This window comes from Anabrus simplex, chromosome 1 (assembly GCF_040414725.1).
Source record: "Anabrus simplex isolate iqAnaSimp1 chromosome 1, ASM4041472v1, whole genome shotgun sequence".
Taxonomy (NCBI): Eukaryota; Metazoa; Arthropoda; class Insecta; order Orthoptera; family Tettigoniidae; genus Anabrus; species Anabrus simplex.
In genome coordinates, this window is record NC_090265.1 from 502,182,062 (window position 1) to 502,206,648 (window position 24,587).

A 24,587-nucleotide genomic window follows, 5' to 3' on the forward strand; every position below is an offset into this window, starting at 1 on the left:
ATCTAATTCCAAACATGTTACTTCGAATGACAAATCTCACAGTTTCTTTCTAGCAGTAAGCTGGCTCGATCACCTAACAGCGGGCTGGAATAACGGAAACACGAGCTCTTCCCCAATATCTCTAAACAAAACACACATGCTATCTTAACTTGCATCAAACAAAAACCTCGCCTCACTGGCAATTCACATGAAATATAATTCTTGACCCACATAGATTATGCGAAGAGATTTAATTTAAGACGTCACTCAAATATTCTTATCCATCATGGTCCTACGGTTTCACGTGGAATCCTACCTATGGACTGACCCTATTCCTATCTCAATAAATTACACAAAATAACTCCTCGGGTTTCCTACACTGAAAATCCCGGCATCAGCACTACAGGATTTCAACAACCTGATCCACATTCCTTCATTCTTTCCTATTTTCGCAAGACTTGAAACACTCGCTATCACAAATTCTCTACACGACAATAATATGGAATATCTCTCTTGGGTGACCCACAATGCTGTTACATAAAACACTCTGTGACAACTTACCATCTGTCCTCGCTATCATGGATAATATTTCCAAACCGAAACTCACAACTTGGCTCACAAAAACGTTTCCGTTATTTTCCTCTCATCAGTTCTACACAGATTTCAACAGACCTTGTAATAGCTGTCCCCTGTAACAAATTTTACCTGTCTCGCCCGGTAACTTCCCTTGACAAAATTTACATCGCCGAACACAACGGTGTGCCTTTTGCGCCAGCTGACACTCCACCATTATCGCGCACTCTCTCTAAATGATAAACCACGGATTACGCTTACATGATTTTCATCTTTACACTAAACAGAATTTTATGATTACTTTAGCAAACCACAAACATAGAAAATAAACGTACGGAAATGATACTTTGCTTTTGACATTATATTCGTTTCTCCACCGTCAAATCTATTACTACACGACACTTCACGCGCTAGTTTCGCGACTTTTCCGATTATCCAAGAAACATAAAAAAGACCTTTGGTCATATTCCTCTGACATTTTCACGAAATGAAAGGGTGACCAAAATGCGTCACAGATACACACAAAAAAGGTGACATCATGAAATAAATAAAAGCACTTTATATATAGGTGCTAATTCATATACCTGTAGTCGTATGTCGTCTTCCATCATTACAGGCTCACCACCCTCTCTCATTCTTTATTTAGCCATATCGACAGATAGTGGTTTTACAAAACATATTTACCCTTCTCTATGTTATCATTTACCTGAAAATAATGACATAAGCAAAAAATCCCATCACATCTCTTCATCGCGAACCGAACACGATCGTCAAAACACCGATCCGCACACGCAAACGAAGTTAAATAAATACATATTGGTTAATTTAACTGCAGGACTTCGGCATTACAATGACCGTCTCTTGACTTGGTATGAATTTATCTGACAGTTCCCCATGGGAGTACCGTTGACTTGACTGACAATCTTTGTTCACTTGGCAAAACTGCCCTCCTGGTTGGAACTTAGTCTACACAACGGATTTTTTCTTTCCTTGTGAGTAGCGTGCGGTGGCTTCAAATTCTCTGAACACAATGCGGGATTGCAAATTGGCGCATCTTTTTTATAACATTTACTCCCACTCTCATGCCATCTGCATGTCCTAGATTGATCAATGGAAACTCCATTTGACGACACAACATGCCCAAGAAAGGATATACTGGGCTGAGCAAAGGCTACCTTAGATAGCTTAACAGTAAGACCAGCTTTTCTCAGGCGTTCAAGAACTTCCCGGACATGGTTTACATATTCCTCAAAGGTTTTCGAAAAAATCATCAGGTCATCGAGATAGTTAAAAACAAATTTAAATTGAACATCTGAGAGGATAGAATCTAGTAAACGAGTCAGAACGGCTACGCCACAGCTCAATACAAAAGGCAAACGGACGAATTCATACAGATTCTAATCAGTAATGAATGCTGTAAGCGGTATGGACCGCTTAGATAGAGGGATTTGGTAATAAGCCTGGTTAGTGAACAAAGATTGTCAGTCAAGTCAACGGTACTTCCATGGGGAACTGTCAGATAAATTCATATCAAGTCAAGAGACGGTCATTGTAATGCCGAAGTCCTGCAGTTAAATTAACCAATATGTATTTATTTTGCTCCAGAAAACCACCCAAAACAAGTATGCAAATCAGGCAATGGTATAGACTGGAGAGCCAACTTACGGTTGATCAAACGGTAGTCTACAACAGCTCTGAAGCCACCAGACGGTTTAGACACTAAGAATACCGGAGAAGCATAAGACGAGGTAGAAGGCCGAATGTGAGCATTTGCTCAATAATCTTTTTAGTTCCAGCATACGCGGACGTGAGAGTCGATAAGGAGGAGATCTAACAGGTTGGTTATCAGTCAACTCTATGTCATACTCTAGGACATCAGTTAGACCAAGTTTGCTGGTGAACACCTTGGGAAATTGTTGACAAAGGTTACGAATTTGCTCAGCCCTTTTGTCACTGAAATGAATAAGTTTTAGCTAATTGATATCATTACTCTCCTGTGGGGTAGGATTAGCAACACCCGAAACACTAACAGTCTTAAAAGGGGCATCAATTAAATCAAATTTATAGTTAGGGGCAAATTTGAAGAAATAATTTCTGTCTTGAAGGTCTAACAGTAGCCCCACACTAGAAAGAAACTTAGTCCCAAGAATCATGCTACATGAAAGATTAGGAGTGTCCAGACACATGGTTTTCCAAGTAAATTTTCCAATTCGAAGTTTAACCTTAACAGATCCTAAAATTTTCATTCTTTTACCATCAGCCGTAACGCATTCAACATTAATACTCTGCAGATCAGGTAGATTACAAGGTGACTTCTTTGGCAATACCAACCAAAATCGATAACGTTAAGAACGCTACCCGAATCAGTTAAGGCAACTAGGGGTTCATTATAAACCTCTACAGGAACAAATGTTCCCTTAGACCCAATATTACCTGAGATCCTGTTACATCCTTGAGGACATATAATTGTGTCACAATTATCAGAAGTTTTAACCTTTTTAATTTTATTATTGTTAAGATCTTTCATTAGTCATTGACCCTGATTCTGAGAAGATGAAGGGCAGTTATTTTTGGAGTGTTGTCTCGAACCACAGATATAACAGCAAATTCCAGAACTTCGCTTCACCAATGAATAAGTGTTTCTCAGGTGATCCCTGCTACCACAATTAAAGCATTTTTTTTTATTCAGGTTGGTTTCAGCAAGTTGAGATCAAACAGAGTTTACTAGGTGAGTAGGTGGTGGATGTTGAATTTGTCGTGATGCATCCCCGTGCTTGACATCTTCCGCAAGCGAGCAAGCAACTTCAAGATCCGAAAAGGTAGTTGGGCATTTTGTCAACGATAAATAAGATCGATATGCAGGTGATATATCTTTAATAATCCTACTCACCATCTCTTCTTCAGGTACGGCTATTCTAAAAACTTTACAATAAAATTGTAAATCAAGGATATATGTCAACAAGTTTTCATGCAAAAGCTGTACCCTGAAACAGTGTTGAGGGATCAAACTCTGGAGGGCCAACGAGGGAATGAGTTTTGAGAGGACTAGGTCATGAAATTCATTTATTTTTAAATTCTTAGAAATAGCTTCAGTAATTTCTCGTTTTAGAATACACTCACAATGGGGAAATAATGCCTTAAACATACCCAGATCATCCACAGAATATACGCTCCCTGATTCCGTCATTTCAACAAGAAACCGCAAAAAGCGAATACACTCATCAATTGAATTAACTGAGAAATTCTTAACTCCATGAAATAACTCTTTCAGCGAGTTATGAGGAGGGGTGACATTTAAGCGTGACAATAAATTCTCTAATACAGGAGTAGATACACAACATGCATTATGGTGCCAACAATTAGAGGCAACCTGGTTAGAGTCATTCTCAGGATTAGGCCTAGAACAGCTTTGATTGCTTGTAATGGACAAATTCTCCATTTCCCTACTGGCAAGTATAATTTCTAGGTCGGCGGATATACTCGTGGACAGTGATAAAATTCTAACACACTCAGATACATATTCTGCATTAGGTTTGATACTTAATAAATCCTGTATTCTGTTAATGAAGTGGCATGTCCTTGCTCTGAGCCGATTGATTGACCCTTAGTAGGGTCCAATTCGGCAAACTCCTTTTTTAAAATACAAATTTCATGCAAAGCCATTTCAATATCATGCAACGACTCACTCACCTTCTCAGGAGTAAGTGAGGATAAATTGATGGGTATTTTCATACAGTCTGACAACAAGGAGATGCACTGAGCATGAGTCTGCCCAGGTTCCTGACCTCTGACTAATAATTCGTAAATCAACTCCCCTTTCCGAGCCATATTTTTAGATGGATAATTGCCGAGGCCTTGACAAGGCAACCGGTAGATTATGTTGAGTGGGTCACTGCTCTGAATTTCCTGATGGTCATCTTGTTTGAGGTGAATTCTATCGCCTTTTCTTATTTAATCAGGTGTCCTGTGAACACGTATTGTTGTTAATTCTATGAAGTTGAAGGTTATGTGACTTCGGATTGGTTTTCCCTCCTGAATTTCACTAATCCATTTCCTATTCCGTTTGTTCCTGTCGTGTTAATGAAGGAGTCATTATGTATTTATTCTCCATCCTAAGATTATTCTTGGCTTGGTATTGTTGCTAGTTCGGTTGTCGACGACAAACCTATCCGGACCACACCATCTCATTGAATTAGAGGTCTCCAACTGTATCTTCCAACGGATCCTTATCTCGAACATCATTACCTTTAACTCAAAACTTGTAGTAGGTGTGTGTTATCGTTTAATTGAAGTAAACGTTTCTTGTCATTTTTCTTGTTCAATTAGGTGATGTATTGTGGTTTGGAGTGTTGAACCAGTAGATGTAAATATATTTAATGACCTTAATTGTGTATTTTGAAAACCTTTTAAAAAGATCATTGCTCACCGAGTTGAAGTGCTGAGACTGTTATGTTCTAAAAATGTTAAATTAAGTCTGCTCTGGGGTGTCTGCCAGTGTGACCAGTTCCTGGTTTAAAAAGGTTCTTTATTGATCTATGTCTGATTATGCGACCTTAATTTTGTTGTGGTCGGTTCCGATCAAGCTTTGAATGTACATGCCATGTAGGCCTTGACTTTGTGTTTACCAAAGTAAGCTTTCTGTTGGCGCTATTATTTAACTCCGTGTTTGTAGTACGTGGGAGTAGTTTTTGATGCTAACTTGCGATGGACTTCTGTTGTGTGGTGAATATGAACCTGATTATTGCATTGCTGATTGAAACTAGTGTCAAAATTACTATTCTCTTAAAACTTTTGGACTTGTGCACTTATTTTAATTGTTCTCTGTTCTGTGTTGGTGGTGCATTTATACGTTACTTATGCTTTTTGCACATTGCTCTTGTAATTGCGCTTTCTGTAAGCCTAACTTATTATGTGGTATGCTCTGGCCCTGGCTCAGTCGATTGTACCTTAAAATCTGAATTTAAAACTAATATTTGGATCTTTGTTATCAGGTTGAAAGGGAATCACCAATTTAATCTATCTTTCCTTGTTGCCCTATGCTTGCTCTTTTGCGTTCTTATCTTGCGATGATGGCAATTTGATTTTGAAATGAAACAAGAGGCTGCATTTCTTGCTACTTGAAAATCTGATGAAAAATGTCAGAGCTGAAGTTTTGATTTTAATGTTAAGCGTACGGTCAACAATTTTTAAAAGGTAAAGGCGTTTGAGGAAACAACTATCGAAGATGCGTTGCGAATAATATTTCACGGACATTGAAAATTAAGGTATTCCGCAGAGAATGTAATGATTGTATGTTCTACAGTAACTGAATTGCAAGGTTAATTTCAGATTTTAGTACAATCTATGTTGTTACATGTGCTGGAGAGAAACGTGTGTATCTGGTAGTAAAAGAAGTTTGTTAATTTATGAATGGTGAGAACTTCCTAATAAACATTGATTTGGTTCGAATTATATTGAAATTAGTAACCTCTAGTGGAGAATACGTGAGGAAGTGGAAAGGAATTAACCTCATGAATGCAAAGGAGGTTCAGCGTGTAACTATTACATTAGATAGTTTATGTCATGATTTTCTGTGGTGAATGTGGTGCTCACCGAACATTGAACTGCTCTCGAGAGTTGTGATTGATAAAGGTGATTGAAAATGAATTGAAACTGGGTGTTCTAGTGGTGTTGGTTTTTGGTGCAGTGATCATTATCCGTTATGGACCTAGGAAAATTTAGTTTGTTTCTGGATCATTGTACGTGGAAGGATATTATCTTGTGCTTACCGGAGGGAGGCTGTCCCAGTGGGGACACGTTTTTAGCCTTTCTTCACAAACATTTTAGGCCTTGGTGACTCACCTTTGAAATTTGTATCTTTTTGGGAATTTATTCCAACTCTGTTTTATTTTATGTACTGTGCGACTTATGTCGTTACTGTAACTGTATTCCTTCCGTCCGCGGAGTACTTCAAATGTTTTTACATGATATAAGTCATGATTTTCCTGTTATCTATTGGTCCGCCTCAAGCCAGCCTGAGAGCGAGCCTGAGCTTAGGCTCGTTCGCTGTTCTACCCGCTTCTGCAGCAGCTTGCCTGTAGCGCGAGCTGAGTCCATTGTCGAGTTCCAAGATGGCTAGTAGCCTTGTGCGTGGGCTCTCTCACTGGGCATCTTTCCATTTAGATATGCCCGGATGATGTGCTACGGATATGGGCTAAGGCCCTGAAGTGTTTTAATTTTCTTTATTATTTATTATTATCTTTTCTGAGGTGACGTCCGTTATTTTTCCTGCTTAAATATAGTGCTGATGGAATGTAAGTATGTTGCTTAACCAAACTGACGCCATGCGTTAGTTTTCTTCACATGGATCAAAAGTAAGTGAACTACGTTTTTCTCTTTACTATGGAGCTGGAAGGCATCGTCTCAAAACCTTTATTTGACGAGTTAAAAATTTCCTGTTCTTCTATCACCATTTCTAAAAGACCTTCATTTCGAATGAACGTTGAATTTTTTCAATATGAAAACATCCGGATTAATGACTACTTCGTTTAAATTATGTTCGAGTGGGAGTAATACTTTTGGACTAATGTTACAAATGATTTTTCTGTTGCAAATTATGTTTGAGATGTTTTGTGAATATTAATTTAATTATGTAGTTAACATTTTTAAAGGTTTGAGATCGTGAGATTATTACCAAACCAAACAATAGTTCCTCCTGGCAACGGTTGCCATAGAAACATCAACATCAGAGAGCGAACCGAAGCAAGGAAAGATATACGAGGCGTGTGTTTTAAGTAAGGGCCGTTTGAAAATAACTACGCAACGAAAGACGATTTTCGAACACCACATTTATTTGCAGATTCTACATACTTTACTCTATTTTTCAACATAGCCGCCAAATTTGTTTAAACACTTATCATACCTTACAACTAAGTTTTGAACACCCTCTTCATAGAAACTTGCCGCCTGCTCCGATAACCAAAAGTTAATTATCTTGATCTTGCGCTGGGACAGAGTCTGTTTGGCTTTCACCTTTACAGGCAAATGTGTGTGTTTCCATTCCATGCTCAGTTGCTTCGATTCGGGCGTGATATGCGAAACCCATGTTTCGTCTCCCGTTACGATCTAACTCAACACGTCGTCACCTTCTTCGGAATAACGAGTCAAAAAAGTAATCGAACACTCAAATCCTAACGGAAGACCACAAAAACAAAATATGTGAGAGTCAATTTTACTTTTATTTCGTTTAGGGGGTTGCCCAGACGAGCGAGGAAATGTGTGCTTGGTTCGTTCGGAAGAGCATGGATTCGATTCCCCATCAAGAATACGAAAATAAATTTCGAAAAGATGCTTCCACTTCCGGAAGTACACATGACCCTGGAGTTCACGCAGCGCACATCAATAATGAGTACCAAATTATTTCCTGAGTACAAAGACAACCAGGTTCTTAGAGGTAAACTGAGCGAGTTTTCCATGGGGTTAAGGGCACACAGCTGTGAGCTTGCATCCGGGAGATTGTAGGTTCGAACCCAACTGTCTGCAGGCCTGAAGACGGTTTCCCGTGGTTTCCCATTTCCACACTAGGCAAATGCTTTGGCTGTACCTTAATTAAGGCCACGGCTGCTTCCTTCCCACTCCTAGCCCTTTCCTACTCCATCGTCGCCATATCACCTCTCTGTGTCGGTGCGACGTAAAGTCAATTTGACTAGAAGTATTTTAATTAACATATCTTATACTTAATGGTAATAACAATTTAGCCTAAATCGACTGGTTATGATTAATAGCTGGACGGCTCTGAGCTATCAGCTGATGATGACGTATGCACTGTGGAAATATACCGTTAGTTCTATACTGTAGTTACATATTTATTTTATATCGAAAATGATATTTTCATAACAATAACGCAATTTCACGCTCTACAAAACTACTCTACAGTATTTGAATATATCAAATGAGTAGGGTTTTAATACTATTACATCGTTTATGGAAGCCAATATGTTATGCACCGAGCTCGATAGCTGCAGTCGCTTAAGTGCGGCCAGTATCCAGTATTCGGGAGATAGTAGGTTCGAACCCCACTGTCGGCAGCCCTGAAGATGGTTTCCCGTGGTCTCCCATTTTCACACCAGGCAAATGTTGGGGCTGTACCTTAATTAAGGCCACGGCCGCTTCCTTCCCACTCCTAGCCCTTCCCTGTCCCATCGTCGCCATAAGACCTATCTGTGTCGGTGCGACGTAAAGCAAATAACAAAAAAAAATGTTATGCAGTATGAAATCTTGGGCTTTATGTATAAACATGCATGCTATTAATATAACCATTACACAATTTTATGCTGCCAGAATTCTGTTCAGTATTACTCGCTTTGTCATGCTGTAAACAGCCTATGCAAAAACGGTAGGCGTGCAGTGAAGTTCTGAAGTTTCAGTTGATCATCCTGATGACGATGCTTTTTTAAAGGGGGCCTAACATCTAGGTGATCGGCCCCTAGTGGTACGAGGTGAAGCGAAATGTAACAATAATTAAAATTGTCCCACTGACTAGGATTTAAAAAAATTATGATGAAGGAAATGATTATGAATTTAAAATAACCAGTGAATCTAATTCGCAATACCTTATTTACTTATTAAATTATCTAAAAGTAGATTAAAGTGTATTAGAATGGATGAGGCATTGCCTTTGAAATGAAATATATTTCATTCAACTTAAAAATAATAAAAAACATTGAAATGAACAAAGACAGACTAAAACAGAGTTCATAGAATAAAAACACACTTAACAATAACATAAAAACAAATAGAATATTTACTTTTAAACACGATAAAACAGATCATTATCCATCATAAAACGGATGACGAGGTCTACTGTCTGCTCGTCATCGCGTAGAATGAGTAGGCCTACTCACCGCGGAGGCTTCTTTTTCAGTAAGGAGGAGTACGTTTCTATACCGTGGCCGATCCGAAGACAGCATAATACTACTGCTTCTCTTCGAGAAACCTGAAGGGAAGTCTTCCACATCTTCGCAGTTCCGTTAATCGTTTTCAGCTTACTTGAAAGAGGTGTGGCCTGTCACTCCATCTCCCAATGTGACATTGCCAAAATATGTCTCTGCTGAGAATGAATACCACTTGTTGGAACCTTGTAAGGCAACAGGGGCGATGTGACCGCCTCCTTGGCAACCATAACAGGTAACTCGTTTCCCGGTACACCCGTGTGGCTTGGGAGTCGTAGAAACACTATTCTGTTGCTAACACTCCAAGACCTGGCCAGCAGGTCCTGGATCCGCTGCACCAGAGGGTGCCGCAGGAAACAAACATCAATAGATAGTAACGAGCTCAAGAATTCAGTACACAACAAAAAGTGCTGACGTTCACAGGACAGCGCGTACCGCAGAGGTTCAAGGATAGCATAGAGCTCTGCTGTGTACACACAACACATTGCCGGTAGAAGAAAAAGGAATGATTATCTTATTATCGAATTGAACGCACAGCCTACTTTCACTTCTGCCCTCAAACCATCCGTGTAAATAACTACTGAGAGAAACTGCTGACAACGGACAGAAAAATCCTCCGATAAATGGAGGGGTCCATGTTAACTTTTCGGCCGGTGTGTTGATCCAGGATGATTTCAGGTCGTTGAATTAATCACGGAGGAATCTTACTTTGTCCTCTAACATTACAAGGAACTGAAGGTAGCCTACATCAAACAACGTTTAACTGCTATCCAAGCGTATACCAACTGGCTGAGTTGATCGTGGATAATCGGCATACAGGCGACGGTTTCCATTATCGAACACGCAGGGACAGCTCTTGGGTGAAGTGGCATCTGTTCCATATTCGCAGCATTGGACAGCAGCGTTTGCTGGCGCCTCAGGTGTAAAGGTGGCACACCAGATTCAGCGAGGAGGCTGGCAACGATGCTTGTATCGTATACTGAATACTCCCGTTGCCAACCTAACTCCGCTGTGATGGATGCTGTATTCAGTTTCATAATAACGCTTTGCCTTGCTGATCTATATACTGTATTTCCGTAGTCTAATCTAGATAAAATATGTGCCCTATAAAAGCGCAGAAGAATCGTGCAGTCTCCCCCCACGCCCCCCTACATAGTGCCGCTAAAAAACTTCAAAATATTCAGCTTCTTAGCGCATTTGACTTTTAACTGACGCACGTGTGGCTCCCACGACAATTTACTATCGAAAAGGAGCACAGGAAATCGGTACGTGTCAATTACAGGAAGAGCGCCCTCTCCCGCCCTAAATAAAGCTCAGAAGTGGATAACAGAGGTCTTTGAAGTTGAAAACAATTGCAGTCAATTTCATTGTACTACAATACCTCAGCTATTCACGTTCAGACGTAAGTTTAGTGGCAATATCTTTGGCAGCCTGCTGGGAAGGCGGAAGTGATTTTGATCAATGAGAATGATGTGATGAGAGGTTGACGTCAAACTTTAGGAAGTGACGACGCCTTGATTGACGAGTTTAATAACTTTTCTACTTGTTCTGAACTAATACGATTATACATTTACATGGAATTTGACCGAACTCTGTAGAATGCCTTGAAGTAAAAATGATCGATGTATAGAAAACTTAAATTCATGATTGTTTTTAAGCAAGAATATTCAGCGGGGCGGCAACTCTTTATAAGCTAATGAGTTGTAGTTCATTATTTTTCTTTAATTCAATAACATTTTTTCTTCCGAACTGTCGGCCTATAAACGATTTGAAGCATTATTTTTCTAACTAGCGATGTTTGAGTAAAGTAGGCTTACGTATGCCGTATAAGAGTTGAAATGATGGAGGCTAGTAGAAACCGCGCGGAGAAAATACTTGTACGTATGTACTATGTCGTCATAGTAGATTCAATTTGCCACTGTAGTAGCTGAGATGCTCTTCGCTCTTTAGTAGGAGATTCAGTCGTGTGGTAAGAAGTGTGAAATTTATGTGCGCCTTTTGCTTTTCTTACGTTGTGCTTGTTATAACGGGTGAACACAGTGGAAATCCTCTTAGGCTAGAGCTACACTTGCATGATTTCAAGCTGCCTTACTACGTGCTTTTGGCGCAACTGGGTGACCTGCGAGGTGGGTGGTCGCACTTGCGTTTTGTCATATTGAATTTCTGCTTGTTTTTCACGCAGCTGGACGACAAGGCGCTTAGCTACACTTGCGTGTTTGCACGGCGGAATTTTATTACGAGTAGTGTGTTGTATATTGTACTTTTCTTTTCTATTTGCTTTACGTCGCACCGACACAGATAGGTCTTATGGCGACGATGGGACAGGAAAGGCCTAGGAACGGGAAGGAAGCGGCCGTGGCCTTAATTAACGTACAGCCCCAGAATTTGCCTGGTGTGAAAATGGGAAACCGCGGAAAACCATCTTCAGGGCTGCCGATAGCGGGGTTCGAACCCACTATCTCCTGGATGCGAGCTCACAGCTGCGCGCTCCTAACCGCACGGCGTATATTGTACTGTAAAGTAGCAAAGCATCGCCATTGTTCTCATATGAAAGGAATTCCATTAAATAATAACACCGCTGTTGCGTTATGTGCTGCGTTTGTTGTTCGTCCCCGTCGTTTCCGTTGTCGTCAAAGGAAATATGGATCCATCCTCTAATAAGTGACAGGTCATCAAGTGGACAATTTGTGCTCCTATGCAATAAGTTAAAATCACCGCCGTCTCAATCCTATATACTGCCTGCTCTATGCTATGCGGTTAACATGCTTCTCAGCGTGAGCTCTTAGTGTCACGAACCTCCGCTAGGGGCGCCAGCTAACGCACCCAACCAAATAGCTTAATATGATAATAGTGGAAACTCCTGCGAGAAACTGGCGACACCGCTTCTGCGTGCCATCTAGCGGTTTGAGAGGCTAACTACTCTTGCTACTGCTGTCAGCTGTGCATGCCAGAAGTGTCTTATTCGTATTTCAGATAGTTTTGTGCTTGTTATGTATCACGATTTTGGAAATGGCAGGAAGAGGAGTTATTTGTGCTATGTATGGGTGTTTTAATTACAGAAGACAAAGTGATCGCAAGTCATTTTACAGATTTCCTAACAACAAAGTGCTGTGAGTATAGGCCTACCTGTTAATGTTTTTACGTGTCTGTTTTTTCTATTTATGAGAACATACTTTCTTTAAAGTATTGTTATGTTTAAACCTATGCATTTAATCGATTTTTAGGTGTACTCAGTGGGTTGTGAAGAGCAGAAGAGCAGATTTAGATGAAATTCTGAGGACCAAAGGACCAGAACATTTAAATAAAAGCTATGTAGTGTGCTCGGACCACTTCACAGAAAAGGATTTCAGAAACAAAAATCTCTTAAGCCAAGGGTAGGTATATAATATTATATTTTCTTCTAGTTTTGCGTATGGACTTGCTTGAAGTACAAACATTGCATTTTTCCATCATTATAACTTGTATCACTAGTGAATGCCTAATTATTAAATCTTTATGTTTGTTGCAGAATCTGGCCAGGTGCAGTGCCATCACTGTTATGCCACAATGTCAAACAGACAAACTTGAGGAGTAGCCCGAAGAAAAGGAAACGAGAGCATGAATCTACCCCAGAAATTTCAGATGAGTTACCGGTACCAACAGAAAGTGCAGTCCAGGAAGATGATAAAGTGCCCCCAGAAGAGAGACTGAGTAAATGCTGTTCAAACTTAATGTTGAAATATAGGAATTCTCAGAAGTTGCTATCCAAGTACAGATCAGTGAATAAAAGTTTGGGAAGAAAATTGTGTGTGTTGCAGAAAAATCAGTCAAAGTGTAACTGTGAGAAAAGTGTTGTGGATAACAGTGTTGCTCAGAACTTTATAAATTTTCAACTAAATCAAGGGAACCGTAAAGCTCAGGGTCGAAGATATTCAAGTACTGACAAAAGTTTTGCCTTAGCTTTGCATTATTGTTCACCAAAGTCATACAAGTTCATGCAAAAGCATTTTTCTTTGCCAAGTACCAGGTCATTAAGAAGCTGGTTACAAAATGCTCAAGTGGAACCTGGAGTAAATAAAATGGTTCTAAGCTTGCTGGAAATAAAAACTAAGAAAATGAGAAGGGAGGAGAGGGTTATTTCACTGGTATTTGATGAAATTTCCATCAAGTCATCACTGTCATATGATCCTCAGAAGGATCAGCTGGAGGGCTATGAAGATTTTGGTGTCAATACTCCTGTACAGCCGATCACTGCTCCCATGCGCCAACAATGTAACCAGGCTATGGTATTCATGATTAAAGGTTTGTACCTCAATTACAAACAAATAATTGGGTACTTCCTAACAAACAATGCTATGGCAGGACACTACATCAAAGAGCTGGTGCTATTTATTGTCAGTCAACTTCAGGCAATAGGGTTAGTCCCTAAGGCAGTTGTGTGTGATCAAGGGAGTAATAATATGAATGTGAGGAAACTGTTAGGTGTTACTGCAGAGAAGCCATTCATTGAGGTAAATGATGAGAAAATTTATTTTTTTCATGATCCACCTCACTTAATCAAGTCAGTGAGAAACAATCTGAAAAAGTATGACTTTGTTTCTAGTGGTAAAATATGTAGTTGGTCTCACATAAGAGAATTTTACAACAAGGACTCAAAAATGATTCCAAGGTTAGCCCCAAAGTTAACAAAGAAATGTATCACACTTCCCCCCTTTTCAAATATGAGGGTATGTTTAGCCACCAGGGTCCTCAGCCATTCTGTAGCTTCTGGAATGCTAGTTCATGTGTCGTTCAATTCTTTGCAATCAAGTGCTGCAAACACTGCAGAGTTTATAGAAATGTGTGATACTTTGTATGATATTTTTAATTCTTCAAGTCTCAGTAGCCCTAAAGAGTACAGAAGACCCTTAAGCAATGACTCAGGGCATATGAAAAAGCTGGATGAAATTTGTGATTGTCTAAAACAACTCAATGTTTTAAATAACCGCAAAGGCAACCCTCTCTGTATTCAGGGTTGGATAGACAATATTTCTGCACTGAAGCTATTGTGGTCTGAATTATATAGTGATTATGGTTTTCATTATTTGCTAACAAGGAGACTCACACAGGACTGCATTGAAAACATTTTTTCCATTATCAGAGCAAGAGGAGGTAACAATGTAACCCCAGATGCAACAAAATTTCGCAGTGCCATAAGGAGTGTTATGATAAATCAATTGCTCTGTGCTTCTGATGACAGCAATTGTGAATCTGATGTTGCAGACTTTCTACTGACTCATAATGATGTGATGAAGTGCAATTTTGATGCTAACGTCACTCAACAGTGTGAGTTAAGTGATCAGGTAACTGATTATGACCATGATGTAATACAGGAAAATGCAGACCATTATGTCATGGGCTGGGCATGTAGCAAATTTCCCCATGCTGAGTGTAGGGATGTATTGTCATCTTATGATAATGATTATAGCATGGGAAACTTGCACATAGAAATGAAACAGTATGACAATTCTAAAATGATGTTTCCGAATATTTGTGGGGGAAAGTTAGGTGCTAAAATATCAAGAACATTTGAAGATAGTTTTTGTAAGTTTCTGTTAGAAAGCACAGATGGAATTAGAAGAAAATTGACTGACAGGTTTTTGTCATTGAATGAATGTAGTGTAGGCATATGTAACAGCTGTGCAAAATTACTGACTGACAAGTACTTCAAAGTCCTTATAAAGGCATATGTGAATAGAACCAATGACTCAACAGTGAAAAATATTGCCTGTAAAAATACCAAGTTGAAAAAGATATTACATGTGTGATTTGCTCTTGGCGACTGTAGGCCCTAGTCATAACATGACGATCTAATGTTTAATTTGATAATACATTTGTTTTATTCTTATCACTGGTTCATTCAGATCAACATCAGCCTTTTTCCTTCCCTATATTATGTTACAAGAACGACGCAAACGTCTTAAAATCTGTATTTTGCTGGGTTGGAAGTCGAAATGTGTAGTGTTTGAATAGCGCGTTATGTTAGTGTTCCCTGCGAGTCGGTAGATAGCAGCACTACGTGCTGTCGCCGCTGCTCTGCGTGCTAAGTGAGGAGAGTTTCCACTATTATCATATTAAGCTATTTGACCCAACTTATCTCCGTAGGCCCTACCCACGTTATTGTGCGTCTACATCGAACATTTATGTGTGTGTCTCTGTTTGTAAAATTATTAATTGTTGTGTTCCTCTCTGTATATCAAAGCAGGAAATCCAAATTCTTCAGGTGTGAGGATTCCTGTTATCCCCCCAAAGTAAGGAACTTTGGGAAAATTGGCTTAACGCTATATCAAGGTAAGGATCAACCAAGTGTAATCAAAGGATTCCATCTGATTATTCTCGTGTTTGTAGCTTGAATTTTAGAGATGGAGATAAAATATACAACCAAAAGGAAAATATATTGAAGCCAGAGAGCGTGCATAGTCGGTCTTCGAATTATCCCCGTTACCTTCAAACCAGAAAAATAGCTCCACGAAAGACCAGGCAGCGACAAGATATTTCTTCGGAAGAAATATGTGATGAAACAAGCTCTTCAACCGCAGGAAATTCATTGGATGACGAGTACGAAATTCATTTGAACAACGATGTATCAATCCAAGTCAATATTCCAACGAGTACGAATGACAGCAGTGATCAGAAAATCAGACATTAGAGGCTCCGTTCAAGAATTCTGAGACTGCGATAACAGCTGATGACTAACCATAATGAAGTTTAAAGACTACAGAGACAATTCGAAGAAAACCCAGAAATTGATCGTTTGAATAAAGTAAAGGAAGCGGCCAAATATAAAGGAGAAACGACCGTTTTAAAAAATCAAATCCATAATTTTCACAAGACAAAATCCGGGCAGTCAGAACAAATCACGCGGTACTATGTGGCGTGGGGAATAGTATCCCAAACGGTTACGAATATGGCACGACTCCTGCTCTAGTGTCAGCTCCGTCACAAAGTGCTCTGGACAGGTAGCCTAAATGGAAAATGTTGATAGTATTTGTCGGGATTTCCCAATTAATGAAGGAAAGACTTAGATCTGAATGTAAAACTCTCGACCAACAGAGAGGAGTGTAACAGTGATCGCCGATTAAATGGATAATTAGGTAAAGCTCCTCTACGACCGAACCATTGACAAATTCGTTTGTGTGGTCAATGTTGAAGGTATATGCGGCACAGATACTGTAAAATCTGCTGCTCTAGCGAATAAACTGTTGTCTTTTCTTGAAATCCGACGTTCAAAGAAGTTCTCTAGTCCTGCTGCCTACTTCCTCCTTAAAGGCTTAGGGTCTCCGATCTATCCCTTTTAGTTCAGAAATTATTACTGTAATGCCTTTCGGCAAAACAATCCAGATTGTGCATTTCTATTCACCAGCACATAAAACACTTATGCTTGAATGATTATTTCATCGAGTACGTTAAAATAATTCGGTTGGAATCAAAACGTGAAAAACTGAAGTGTCTGACTAATAAGACGGCAGATGCTGTCTCGCTAACTGTGAAATCTATAGTGGAATGTGTGTCTTATCTGTTAAAAATCTGTTATTTCATCTTCTCACTGGATGATTTTCTGGAGACGCAATAGAAGTTGTATTTAGTTCAGTGAGATTGGGTGGTAAATTTAATGACATGACGAACGTACACACTGTGCATTATGTGCTATAAAACGTATCCTGAAATCTGGTCATGAACAAAGGGTCAGCGAAATAGTGGTAGAAACACTTTTGCGTCCACTGCTGGTAAATAACAGTAAGAAAAGGACTGAAAAGGTGCTCCGTTACTCGTGTCGAAAACATTCTGAAAATTGTACGTACCATGCAGCATGGGATGATCCTAACATATCTACTGTAAATGGTAAGATTTTATATATTTTACTTTTCTATATCTTAAGCCAAGCTCAAATGTGAAATGTTAGTTTCTGCATGTGTACTATCTTCTCAATTAGTGACATGTTAAGGATTATTTTTCATTTTATATTGGTGTTACGGACCAACTCTCATTTAACCAACATGTGCTCTGGGTGCGGTAAGTGCTGCCATCTGCAATGTCGGTGTAAACGCAATTCTCGCGGCACAGAGCAGGCAGTATATAGAGATTGAGACGGCGGTGGTTAAAATACAACCAAGAGACATTTTTGAGTATTACAGAATGTCCGTGAAATCATTTGAAATGATTTTCTGTTTGTTGAGAAACGCTATCAGCAAAACAAATACGTCTCCCCCAACACAGTGCCCGTTACAGTTAACCACGCATCTCTCTTCAAGCCTCTGTTTTTGAGTTCTTAGTCCTTTGTAACGTAAAAGCACGGGTACTTCTGTGTCTCTAAAATTATTAATTCATTGTCTAATTCCATTTTACAAAGTGAAAGTGCAAAACGAGCGCAGAAGGACCACGCGTAATATTCAAACAAGAGCACAATACCGCAGCTTCTTAATTCCGCAGATTCATAACCATTCACCATCAAATTCCCTTTTAATACATAGGAAAATGGGATTTTTAGAAAAGCTATTTACATTTTTAAAAATCCCGAATTGGTTGCTTTTGTCTTCTTACATCACTTTTGGCGTTAGTTTTGAGAATTCTTGTTCAAAGCATATTTTTCATATTTTCACTGTAGTAAAAATGGTGTGGAGCCATCTTCACACAAATAGGCCTGCTATGAGACAGTGTACAGTGTCAAAAATGGGATCGTTCTCACTTATCGCTAGTTAATTATCTTCTGTTTCTTTATGAAACAGTGAGCGTTTACCACTTCAAAATTCACGTGTCAAAGAATGATAGAACACCACGGCGACCGTCAATTCAGTCGGTGGCACCGTCACACACAGTCTGCGAGCAACTATTCTACTTATTATTAAAAACTTACAACCTGTTTTCTAGTCTTTGACCGGGTCAGGGATGTTCTTTTGCTAGGGGCTTTACGTCGCACCGACACAGATAGGTCTTATGGCGACGATGGGATAGGAAAGGCCTAGGAGTTGGAAGGAAGCGGCCGTGGCCTTAATTAAGGTACAGCCCCAGCATTTGCCTGGTGTGAAAATGGGAAACCACGGAAAACCATTTTCAGGGCTGCCGATAGTGGGATTCGAACCTACTATCTCCCGGATGCAAGCTCACAGCCGCGCGCCTCTACGCGCAGGTCAGGGATGTAATGAATGAACCATATATAGGCTTTTATTACAATATGGTCGCCACTCCCAAGGTGATTTAGTAATGACCGATAAATGCTAAGAAATGATAATGGAGAGTGTTGCTGGAATGAAAGATGACAGGGAAAACCGATGTACCCGGAGAAAAATCTGTCCCGCCTCCGCTTTGTCCAGCACAAATCTCACCTGGAGTGACCGGGATCTGAATACGGCATCCAGCGGTGAGAGGCCGACGCGCTGCCGCCTGAGCCACGGAGGCTCTCTAATTATTATTATTATTATTATTATTATTATTAGAAGTAGTAGTAGTAATAATAAACTGCTTTGATAGTATGCTATTTATCTCATATTTCTTCAGAGAGAATATAGTTTGCATCTTAAAAGACAGCCAACGGCCGTAGCCGTGTTCAAACACCGGATCCCGTGAGATCTCCGAAGTTAAGCAATATTGGGCGTGGTCAAGATTTGGATGGGTTGCCACGCGCTGTTGGTGGGGGTAAGGGAATGGAGGAGCCGAGAACTGGCCATCCTACCGCAAGTAAACTCCGGCTCAGGCACACCTCTGCGGAGGTTCGGACCTGCCTTCGGGTAGAATACACCCTTACCTCACCTTAAAGGACAAATAATTAAATCCTTGTTTTTAAAACCGGCGTATCGAGTAAGAATTACACAGTAATGTACGACATATGCCATTTATGTTTCGATTAGTATTGAGAATGAGTAATTTGACATTACATCAGTTTTTCAATTTTTTTTTTTTTTTTTTTTTTTTTTTTTTTGCTAGTATAGAAAACAGAAAGAAGAAGAATATGTCAGCTTGTGACTGACAACTGCCTTACCAACGGAAAGCAGATAGAAACCAAAATGGCGAGTGAGCACTTTTTAAATGTGCAACATCATCACAAAGTTAGACCGTGCTAATCGTAATTCGGAAACTTTGAAGCGCTGTAACTTCTGAAATTGGAAACACAGAGTCACGACTGAAGGTTTAAATTAAAGACCTCAGGACCTCAGGACACTCTTCCATTAGAAAAAACATTTGAAAGAAATTTGTTCGAATAATTTTGAAAAATGCCATCGAAATTGTCTGTCTGCTGCAAAGAAGAGATAGACAAATAACTACCAAGCAGCAACGAATAAGGACGAATTGGGCATTTAGAAAGAATCGCTCAGTGCGACACAGCGCATACGTGATCTCAGGAACGTCAGAAGATCGCTGCGCTCGGTGGGCCATCGTATACTCAGCCGTCTACATCTACTCAATCGGCAGGGGAACATGTACAATGATCACTCAGTAATGAAGTATTACTTGCTCCGCACGGTCTAGGAATAGCGAGCTTCCCTCTTACCAGCAGGCTTTCGGTTTGCTTCCTGGTCAGGCCAAGGATTTTTACCACGACCCGAGGGCTTATTCGAGGTCCACTCAGCCTACACGAGAACAATAATCATTGAGGAGCTGTCTCACGGAGAGACACCATCCCCGGTTTAGGAAGACATGAATAACGGCCGAGAGGATTGCTCGCGCCGACCACGTGAAACCTGGCAATCTCTAAAATCAAACCCCAAACCCATGGCGCAACGGCCCCGAAGCGCCATGGCCTACCAAGCGACCGCTGTTCAGCCCGAAGGCCTGCAGATTAAGAGGTGTCGTGTGGTCAGTACTGCGGATCCTCTCGGCCGTTTTTCTTGGCTTTCTAGACCGGCGCCGCCATCTTACCGTCAGATAGCTCCATCATTGTAACTCAGTCCACACGTAGGCTGAGTGGACCTCGAACCAGCCCTCGGATGCAGGTAAATTCCTGACCTGGCCGGGAATCTAACCCGGGGCCTCCGAGTAAGCGACAGGCACGCTACTCCTACACTGCGGGGCCGCCTGGTAATCTGTTACCATAAGCCCAAGGTGTTCTTGGAGATGATTTAACAAATTTTATCACGCGTTTCTTGACTCCACAAATAGTAAAATTAGGACTATAGAATTGCAGTCTATAGTTCTAACGTTTCTAAAGTTCTGACACGACATTAACACTTACGTTTCAGTCCCCATTGAAACCCTCTGGCGTTTTGTTTAATATCTCCCCGTCCCGAAGGCTAGTTGGGTCCCATAAAGCTCCACCATCAGCTGTCATAGACAGCCTGGGTGTACATGAGGAAGTGTCCTGTGTGTACTAGGGAAATATTTTCCACTAGTTATTTTATTTTTATCTAGAAGTGTACAGGTGATTCCTGCCTTTCTTTCGATCAATCCCGGCGACAGTAGTGCTATACTGGTTGATAGCTTCGCTGTGGAAATTCTGTCGATTGTACCTCGTTGTGCGTCATGCCGCAATAAAACAGTTTGTTTCTATGGCTACCAGTCCTCCTTAGGAGCGAGGCGAACATTGGCCATGTACTAATCGATCAAGTTTATAAAAGACTTCAGGCTATCTAGGTTAAAGTCCATATTACTCCTACAGGTGGAAACCTTAAAGAGTTAAATCGATCCCCCCTACCTCTTTTACGATACGAAATGTGTAGAGAGGTCGTGTTATTGGGTTGACTCGTTGTGGTGGGATGAACACTATACCCGTATTATTACGTCAATTGGTACAGGGTGCGGTCCGTACTCCATGACACCTGCCAATATTTCACGTTCACGACAAATTCTATAATAATAATAATAATAATAATAATAATAATAATAATAATAATAATAATAATAATAATAATAATAATAATAAAGCAAAGAAGGCAGCTAAGGATAACATGATGACAAGCATAATTGGCAGTCATACAAATTTTAGTGAAAAATGGAAGGGTATGTATAGGTATTTTAAGGCAGAAACAGGTTCCAAGAAGGACATTCCAGGAATAATTAATGAACAGGGGGAGTGTGTATGTGAGGCTCTTCAAAAGGCAGAAGTATTCAGTCAGCAGTATGTAAAGATTGTTGGTTACAAGCATAAATGTCCAGATAGAAGAGGAGATTAATGCTAAACAAGTATTAAAATTTACATATGATAACAATGACATTTACAATAAGATACAAAAGTTGAAACCTAGAAAAGCAGCTGGAAATGATAAGATTTCTGGGGATATACTAAAGACAATGGGTTGGGATATAGTACCATATCTGAAGTACTTATTTGATTATTGTTTGGTCGAAGGAGCTATACCAGATGAATAGAGAGTTGCTATAGTAGCCCCTGTGTATAAAGGAAAGGGTGATAGACATAAAGCTGAAAATTACAGTCCAGTAAGTTCGACGTGCATTGTATGTAAGCTTTGGGAAGGCATTCTTTCTGGTTATATTAGACATGTTTGTGAAATTAATAACTGGTTCGATAGAAGGCAGTTCGGTTTTAGGAAAGGTTATTCCACTGAAGCTCAACTTGTAGGATTCCAGCAAGATATAGCAGATCTCTTGGATTCAGGAGGTCAAATGGACTGTATCGCGATTGATCTGTCTAAAGCATTCGATAGGGTAGATCATGGAAGACTACTGGCAAAAATGAGAATTAGAGTAGGTGAAGCTTTATCTGACCCTATAATAATTAAGAGGGGAATTCCTCAAGGCAGTATTATTGGACCTTTATGTTTTCTTATATATATATATAAATTATATGAGCAAAGGAGTGGAATCAGAGGTAAGGCTTTTTGCGGATGATGTTATTCTGTATAGAGTAATAAATAAGTTACAAGATTGTGAGCAACTGCAACGTGACCTCGATAATGTTGTGAGATGGACAGCATGCAATGGTATGTTGATAAACGGAGTTAAAAGTCGGGTTGTGAGTTTCACAAATAGGAAAAGTCCTCTGAGTTTTAATTACTGCGTTGATGGGGTAAAAGTTCCTTTTTGGGATCATTGTAAGTATCTAGGTATTAATATAAGGAAAGATCTTCATTGGGGTAATCACATAAATGGGACTGTAAATAAAGGGTACAGATCTCTGCACATGGTTATGAGGGTGTTTAGGGGTTGTAGTAAGGATGTAAAGGAGAGGGCATATAAGTCTCTGGTAAGACCCCAACTAGAGTATGGTTCCAGTGTATGGGACCCTCACCAGGATTACCTGATTCAAGAACTGGAAAAAATCCAAAGAAAAGCAGCCCGATTTTTTCTGGGTGATTTCCGACAAAAGAGTAGCGTTACAAAAATGTTGCAAAGTTTGGGCTGGGAAGAATTGGCGGAAAGAAGACGAGCTGCTCGACTAAGTGGTATGTTGAGTGGCGTTTATAAAAGTAGGAGAGATCACAATATGAAGATAAAGTTGGAATTCAAGAGGACAAATTGGGGCAAATATTAACTTACAGGAAGGGGAGTTATGGATTGGAATAACTTACCAAGGGGGATGTTCAATAAATTTCCAATTTCTTTGAAATCATTTACGAAAAGGCTAGGAAAACAACAGATAGGGAATCTGCCACCCGGGCGTCTGCCCTAAATGAAGATCAGTATTGATTGATTGCAAAGTCTTCTCCGTACAGGCCATAAAGGCCCTTCGATGGGTGGAAGGTAAAGGCTTCCACCATTCGTAGCCTCGGCACGTGATAGGGTCGAGTGGTTAGCTCTACGCCCGGCCGCCTTTGCCCCCAGGAATTAACCTGGTACTCATTTTTGGTGTTGGCTAAGTGAACCTCAGGGCCATATGAGCCTCCGGAAGTGGAAATCTGGTTTCTTAAATTTTACGACTTCCTGATGGGGATTCGAACCCATGTCCTTCCGGGTGAGCCGAGCACGCCTTTACTGCCTCGGCCAGGCAGCCCCTATAATAATAATAATAATAATAATAATAATAATAATAATAATAATAATAATAATAATAATAATAATAATGGCCACTACTTCTCCCCTCTTCTCTCCATCAAGACAAAAGTTCTTAGAGACCAGAAGGCTTAGAAATCTACAACTTTGAATGCAAAGGTGTAGTAGTAATATTTGGTACCCAAAAATTCCCAACGGGGTCTGAAAAAAGGGGTTCAGAAATTTGCTAAAGAATTCCATTCCATTACCGTACAATTACTCAGTATCCATTGACTTCCATTGAATGAAACCTACCTGGACAATTTGAAATCAAGCACATGGGGAGAGAGGGATGGATTGGAATCGAGGGCCGGCAAAAAATGATCATAGAAGGCCTGGAACTCTGTAAGTGTTAAGTGCGAATAGACCCTATCCCGTAAGGGAGTAAGGAATACTTGGTGACCTAGAAAGCCCCCAAGGATCCCAACACAGGAGGTTTTATCTTGAAACCGCAAACGAAGTGCATTCCATTGGCACACTGGCTTTCCTTCACTCTCAAAAGACTACAGCTTCCCATCACCCTGGCTTTCGTTATTACCATCAAGAAAGCTCAAGGACAATGCTTCAGCAATGTGGATATTTTCTTGTGAGAGTCTGTATTTTCCCATGGACAGCTAACAAATGCTGCACTCACCAGGAACGAAGTTCAAGGAAAATTTAAACATTTTCATTAAAGAAAAGCCTTTTAATTGAAGTGATCAGCAACATAATGTACTAGAAAATGTAGACAAGTACTTACAAGAAACATTCCTTAAAAGAAAATATTGCTATAAATATTCTTCAAAATCGCCTTCTTGATATCAATGATCCCCTTTTCTGCCTTCTTCTAAGAAATAGCAGTGGGATACATTAAATAGCGATCGAAATTGATTTTTCAAGGGGTTTTATGTTAACAATAATACACTGACTGACAGAGCAAATGCAACACCAAGAAGGAGTGGTTCGAAAGGGATGAAAGTTGGGGAAAAAACAGAGACGGCACGGACGAATAATTGATGTTTATTTCAAACCGATATGCAGGTTACACAATGCGCACGGCATCGACTCAATAGGATGTAGGACCACCGCGAGCGGCGATGCACGCAGAAACACGTCGAGGTACAGAGTCAATAAGAGTGCGGATGGTGTCCTGAGGGATGGTTCTCCATTCTCTGTCAACCATTTGCC

At 40.1% G+C, this 24,587-nt stretch overlaps 1 protein-coding gene across 1 annotated transcript in view; it reads left to right on the forward strand.

The window, feature by feature from the left end:
- The window catches only part of LOC136857024 (uridine phosphorylase 1), a 331,210-nt gene that overhangs the window by 24,869 nt on the left and 281,754 nt on the right, over nt 1–24,587 (forward strand). The gene's annotated exons all lie outside the window — the stretch shown is intronic.